The sequence below is a fragment of the Phyllostomus discolor genome, chromosome 2 (assembly GCF_004126475.2).
Source record: "Phyllostomus discolor isolate MPI-MPIP mPhyDis1 chromosome 2, mPhyDis1.pri.v3, whole genome shotgun sequence".
Classification (NCBI taxonomy): domain Eukaryota; kingdom Metazoa; phylum Chordata; class Mammalia; order Chiroptera; family Phyllostomidae; genus Phyllostomus; species Phyllostomus discolor.
In genome coordinates, this window is record NC_040904.2 from 130,218,571 (window position 1) to 130,225,726 (window position 7,156).

Below are 7,156 nucleotides of genomic sequence, written 5' to 3' on the forward strand. Positions count from 1 at the left end.
ACCAGCCATCTGGAAGATGGGGGACTCACGTCTCAAAGCCCATCTCCTGGGAAGATGTGGAACTCATGTCTCAAAGCCTATCTCTACCTCTCAGTGGAGGCACCAGTTTTAAAAGGAGGGAGAGGGGAACAGAGCAAAGAGATCAGGGGAGGGGGTTGAAAAGTTTTCCATGTACAAACGAGTACATGGCATTCCTATAAGGCAAGTGATAGTCCAGTGTGCATCACCCTGCTTTAGTCATCCTGCCTTCACATCATCCCCACTTCATGTCATCCTGACTCCATGGTTGAAAGTCAGCAAATCTCCCAGAGCTGGGATACCTGAAGGCTGGAGTCTGTATCTTTTGAACTTAGTTCCTAGGAGTCTTATGCAAGCATGCTATTCATCTACAAGCCACATACTAATCAGAGTCAGCATTTACAGAAACAATATCAAAAGAATGGTGGGGTAGATTAGAATTGCCCATTGTTGCAACAGAGCAGACTCTGTAGTTAGACTGTTTAGAATCAAATCCTGACATCACCCTTGACTAGCTGTGTGACCTTTGGCATATTACATAACCTTTCTGTTCCCCTGTTAACTCATGTACAACATGGGGAATAAAAGAGTTTTACTTGAGGGGGTTGTGAACATCAAATAATATGCAAAAATCACTTAGGACATGTCTATTTGCTGTATTCTCATTTTAGGGTATTACTTTGGGGATTATTCCTTACTGACCTAGATAGCATGTCCTCATTCTTTCTAAAAACAAACAGCGTTTCCTTGTATTGTACATCACCATTTTTAAACCTCCTGTCCTGCCCACAGACTACATTTAGATAACTTCCTATCTTGTGCTTCAAGAAAAATTGTGGAACACATTTCCGTGTGCACATGTGGAAATTTATCTCTAGGCAAAGAGCTTATGCACATTTAATTTTTATGTGTATTACCACATTTCTCTCTAGGATTTGTTACAACAATCATGTATAACGGGGGTGGGTGGAGGGAGCTATTTCCTTTCAATAACGAGAGAAGAAAGAATTACTCTTAGTTCTTACATTTGCTCAAAGACCATGTTTTTCTAGGTTAAATAAATAAATAATTGTCTCATGGTTTACTATGTCAGTGTAAGTAATTAGAATGACACTTGTGCCACCCAATGTTTTGGGTTTACAAAACACAAAAAGATTTGCAAATATTTTGCAGACATTATATGAATTTTTTCCAAGCTCATCACTACTGAACATTGTATCGGCCCAATGGGATTTAACTCTCTCTGTTAAATAGGAGTAAAGCTATCATTTCCTCTACTTGATGCACCTTTTTACACTAGTCAGCCAGTCTCCAATAAAGTCACTTGATTATTGCATTATCTAGAGAATAAAATAGGAAGAGCAGAATAATTTATGTATACTGTAGTTTGTAGGTCTTAGTACTGGCAGTAAAAACTTAAATATATTATTGTTATAAAGGAGATTTTTAAGGACATGGCTGTGGGGCGCAGCCTGTTGGAGTGTCATTCTGTATACCAAAAGGTCACAGGTTCAATTCCCAGTCAGGGCACTACCTAGGTAGGCTAGATCCCTGGTCAGGATGTGTATGGGAGGCACCTAATAAATGTTTCTCTCTCATATTGATGTTTCTCTCCCTCTCTCTTTCTGTCTTCCTCTCTCTTTAAAAAAAGTCAATAAACATTTCCCCAAGTGAGGATTAAATAAATAAAAATACATTTTAGAAGATGATTTTTAAAGGCAAAGAGCCTTAAGAGTTTCAATGGAAATAATTCTAACATGAAGCAGCCTTCTGTCTTCTTCAACATTTCTACATTTCTGTTGCCTGGCTGCCTCCCACGTCATTGTAAAACTGATATAATTGAGTCTTTGCTTCCTTTTACAACTTCTTCAGAGCAGATTATGTTTCATTTCTTTTATTGATTTTTTTTCTCTTTGAGAACAGTCATTAATCTCTTTACAAACGATCACAAAGATATCTGGAATTCTGATTATGGGCTCTAAGACAATAACCACAAAGAACTGAGCTGAGGTGCATTTTCTACCAGTGAAGGATGTCACTGGAAGCACTTGATGGGACTGGAAAAAAGTTCTAGAAAATAGTCTGAGTCACTCCTCTTAGGAGAGTCAGGAAGGGGAGCAGTTGTGCAAAATTAGTACCAATGTTTTCTTACCCTCCATTTTAAACTTTTCAAAGATTGCTTTCTGGTCAATTCTTTCTGAGAAGGGCAACCTAATAAGACAAGATCTTTGCTTTTAGAGGTTACCATGGTGACTGTCCAGTAGAGACTATCTTCTCCCACCATCATAAATGCATTTTTATGGCGCTAAATAAGTCTTATGTGCCATTAGAGTCTGTCTTTGAATGATAAAACAAATACGGAACATTGAAATTGTTCACAGCAATGAGAAAAAATATTTTTCCATAATGATTTTTCCTTTCTTTTTTCCCTTTCTTATCTGCATCAAAACTCTTTGAATTATACATCAAGGCACAATACTTACTACAGGAAGCAAAAATACATTGATTTTTTTCTTTTTTAATATGGACCAAGATAGTAAAATATTTACCTACCACTTATGTCCTATTAGTGAAAGACAACTTCATTTACCAATGCTGACAAACAACAGAGACTGTGACAGATAACCAGATGATACTACTATGGCTAAATGAAATTAAGAACAGTTACTAATTGGTAGAGGCATGAGATAGAAGAAACAATGCATAATAATATTTTAAGTTTTTTTTAAATTGACTTTATTTTTTAGAGCAGTTTTAGGCTGACAGCAAAACTGAGCTGAAAATACACAGTTCCCATCCCCCTGCCCAACATATGCACAGCCTTTCCCACTCTCAGCATCCCTCACCAGAGTGGTACGTTTGTTACAAGTAATAAACCTTCATCATTACTGCTTAAAGTCCATAGTTTGCATTAGTGTTTACTCTTGGTTTGTACATTGAATGGGTTTCAACAAATGTATCATAACATATGTCCATCGTTATGGTATACAGAGTATTTTTACTACACTACAAATCCTCTGTGTTCTGCCAATTCATCCCTTCCCATGTCCACAACCAATAGCAAACACTGATCTTTTTACTGCCTCCATAATTTTGCCTTTTTCCAAATGTCATATTGTTGGAATCACAAGCATGCAGTCTTTCTAAATTGGCTTCTTTTACTTAGTCATATGCTTTTAAGGTTTTAGCATTCATTTTTTAAAAAAAGTAAATTCCATTTCCTTCTTCTGCCATAGCGACCATTTTTTTTTCATCTGAATCTTCAAGGCTTTATGAGCAAAGTTGAGCAAGTCAGATAATGCCAAGCACAAAGTGCTTCAGAATTTGAAATTAGTCTCTTGGGTGGAAAAAAGGGAGCTCAAGCAAACACACACAAAGAACAGAGAAACAAACACCACTGCTAACCACCATCAACACTGACACCAACAAAGACAAGTAGGCAAGAAAGCGACTGACCTGGCACGCACAAGCTTTAGAAAAGTAGATAATGGCATACATGGGGAGGCTGTAAATGTAAGCAAGGATGTATGAGAAGAATCCCTTAGCAAAAACTGCCTTTACATTCTGGACCTCCAAGACACAGAAATGCTCTTGCACAAGGGTTGAAGAGGCAGTGAGGAATCATCTGCATTTGCATCTGCCCCCACCCCTCCAAATTGCCCAGAGTGGAGGAGATGCCCAGAGAATTGTTAACATTCTGTTTACTGGTAAGCTAGGGAGGGACTCAGTGCTAGGTCTGAAGTTTCCTTCAATCCCCTGATTAAAATTAATCACTTTCTGGGTGCTCCCTAAGCTCTTTGTTTCTGACTTATGTGGGCAGTTAATCATTTTAGGTTTTGCATTACTGTTATTTATATTCCAGTCTTTCTTCTTCACTAGCCTTCAAATTTCTCTAGGTCAGGAATCTTACTTTTCTTCAATTTTGTGTTATGTAAAATGCTTTAAAATAGTGAATGTTCAGTAAACACTGGTTAAGTATAACTGAGTTGGCATCTACAGGTGTGATACGACTTTATTTTCCTCCCCTAACAAAAAGGTATTTATGGATGACAAAGTTTAACTTTGCCAATTTTTAAATGGTCTATCATAGACAAGATTTTGTCTATGTTATACAAAAAGATGGTGGGTAAAGATTTTGAGATATCTTTCTTCCTATAACTCCCCACAAGTCTTTCTGGGTTCTGGTTTACAAATATCTAAACACTTGGAAGATGGAATTTGAAGGGATAGATAGATTATCTTAAAATAAACTAGTACACCAAAATAACTTCACACCAAATATCCTTATAAAGAGACCTGTGATTTAAGGTGGAGAAAAGTGACCAGCTAAACATCAAGGTCTATGTGTTCTAAAAGCAGAGGAAAACTGCACACTACAGTGTTTCTGGAAGGTCACAAAACTCAGGAAAGAAATAGCTGTGGGGCATATAAAATCGATGGCCCCATATGCAGTGTGGCAAAAAGAAGGAGAAGGAGAAGGGGGAAGAAGAAAGAAGAAGAAGATGAAGAAGAAGAAGAAGGGGGAGGGGGGAGGAGGAGGAGTGGAAGGAGGAGGGGAAGAAGGAGGAAGGGGAGGGGAGGAGGAGGAAGGGGAGGAGGAGAATTAGAAGAAGAAGAATTTGAAGAATTAGAAGAATAGAAGGAGAAGGAGGAGGAGGAGGAGGAGGAGGAGGAGAAGAAGAAGAAGAAGAAGAAGAAGAAGAAGAAGAAGAAGAAGAAGAAGAAGAAGAATCATCCATGCCAGAACCTTGGCTCAGAAGAGCAGAAAATGCAAAGCAGACAGATGGGGAAATGGATGCTTCAGCGAAAATCAGTGTTGGGCCACTGACTGAAAAGTGGGTTGTATCGTTGCTTCCCACCCCCATACCCCCAACATCTGCATTCTCCATTCTTCCAACCACCCTGCTTGAATAGTAACCTGGAACTGGAACTGTAGCTGTAGTATGACCACAAGAGGAAAAAAAATCCCTAAAAGTTTAGGAGGTTAAGGTTCCCATTAGTGGTGTCACGAGGGTTCTGTGTTGGAAATGAAGTTGTAGAATATAAGCCAAATTTTGTTACTTAGGCAACTGTAATGGCCTGAGATTCATAATTGTTTCAAAAATTTTGAGGCAGGAATAAGCTACCACTCTTGACTCTCAATACCTTTAAACAAATAGAAGGAATGAGAAGGCAGTTTGGTCAACAGTTTATTTAAAATGGAAGAGAAATAATTCAATAGCATTTACTAATTCCCTCATTTCTTAACCTGAAACTCTAAAGGCAGTAGAAGTTAGCCTTAAACTACTTACTTAGCCTATTAGTCTAAAATTACATCTGCATTTGGAATTTGATAAAATTTTATAAGACAAATAAAAATGAATTCTGGATATTACTATCTGCTTATTCATGTTTACTCATGAGGGTTCGTATTTTGCAGGAAACAGTTTCCAGTTCAGTGGAAGGGTTGAGGTCATTCATCATGAAAGCCTGAAGTTTTGAGAGGCAGCCATGACAGCCTGACATGCTTTGCAGGCACTTGCTGTGGCTCCTTTCAGGATTAAACAATAGGACGGTAACATAGGTAATCCCGTTTGGGTTTGATTTTTGGGTTCCACTTCTTGAAGACTTGGGAGAATCATACAATGACTGCAGTAGTAACAAATTCTCTCCATTCTCTTCAAGCACCCCAGCTCATGTTATCCTTACCCATTTATTTATTGGTATAGGACCCTCCTTCTCTCTCCTGTTTTTATTTCATAGAGAAAGAGTGTGACCAACAATCATGGTCCCCACATACATACATATATGTGCATGTACATGAATATATATATTCCTAAGAATATATATAAGAGAAAGTAATAGTCTCTTGCCTCCAAGAGCTCCCCTCCTGTGCTCCCTCTGAGCTCCTTAACCCCAGTTAATGACAAATGCTTTATCATGACAAATGAGGCTATTTCTTATCCCCTTTCCTGCCTTATTTCCAAACACAACCATCTCTTTTTACTATGTGCAGTGATTGTGTTGAGTGACTTCTATTTTTAAATCATGCCATGTGAGTCTCACCTTTTCAAATACATCTTGTTTTGCCTGCAGTTCTTACATTTAGTGATCATGATGAACACCTATAACTCAGAAAGGCTAACTAAAGGATCTCCTGTATGTGTCTCTTACTCTCTCCTCTCCCACTCCCCAGGTAGGACAGTCTACTTTCTCTGTGTGTCCTACTGTATGACACATTATTCATTTATTTATTTATCAAACACTTCTTAAAGAATATCTACTATGTGCCAGACACTCTGCTAGGTGTTGTCATACTGAGGGAGGAAATTCATGCATGCTAATTCTAAGTGTAGTTTAGACATGAACTTAATTCCTTACTGTCTCTCTCATTCTATTATATGAAGAACAATTGAGACTAATACAGTGTCTTATTTAGTCATTTTTGTGCCCCAGTACCAGACACAGGAGTTGGACCTAATATACGCATTAAAAAGATGTATTGATTTCAAATTTTCTTTCTGGCCGAAATGATAAAGTGAAGTTCCTTAAGAATTTTTTTAAGCCCTGGCTGTCATAGCTCAGTGGATTGAGCACGGGCTGCAAATCAAAGTGTCGCAGGTTCGATTCCCAGTCAGGGTACATGCCTGGGTTGCAGGCCATGACCCCCAGCAACCGCACATTGATCTCTCTCTCTCTCTCTCTCTCTCTCAACCCTGCCTTCCCTCTCTAAAAATAAGTAAATAAAATCTTAAAAAAAAAGAATTCTTTTAATTTACAATTTATATTTTTAAGTTAAAAAAACTAATGTATACTTCTAAAATTTAAGCAATATGGAGATGAAAATCTTGATTTTCTCACCATCCTAAATCTTTCTCATATTAACCAAGTGAACAATGTGGTTCTACATTTTTTATATCCCTCCTACAAAGCTATACACACATATAAGGAATTTATTGGCATATTTTATAAAAACACAACATATATTTTCATGAAGGCTATCTAGCTGTAGTTTTCTTATAATGTCTTTAGAAAAGTTTTAATTATAAATTAAATTTTTTTAATAAATGGAAGGCTATTCAGGTTATCTATTTATTTTCTTGAATAAGTTTTGCTAGTTTGTGTCTTTTAAAATCTTTGACTATTTCACTTCAGTGTT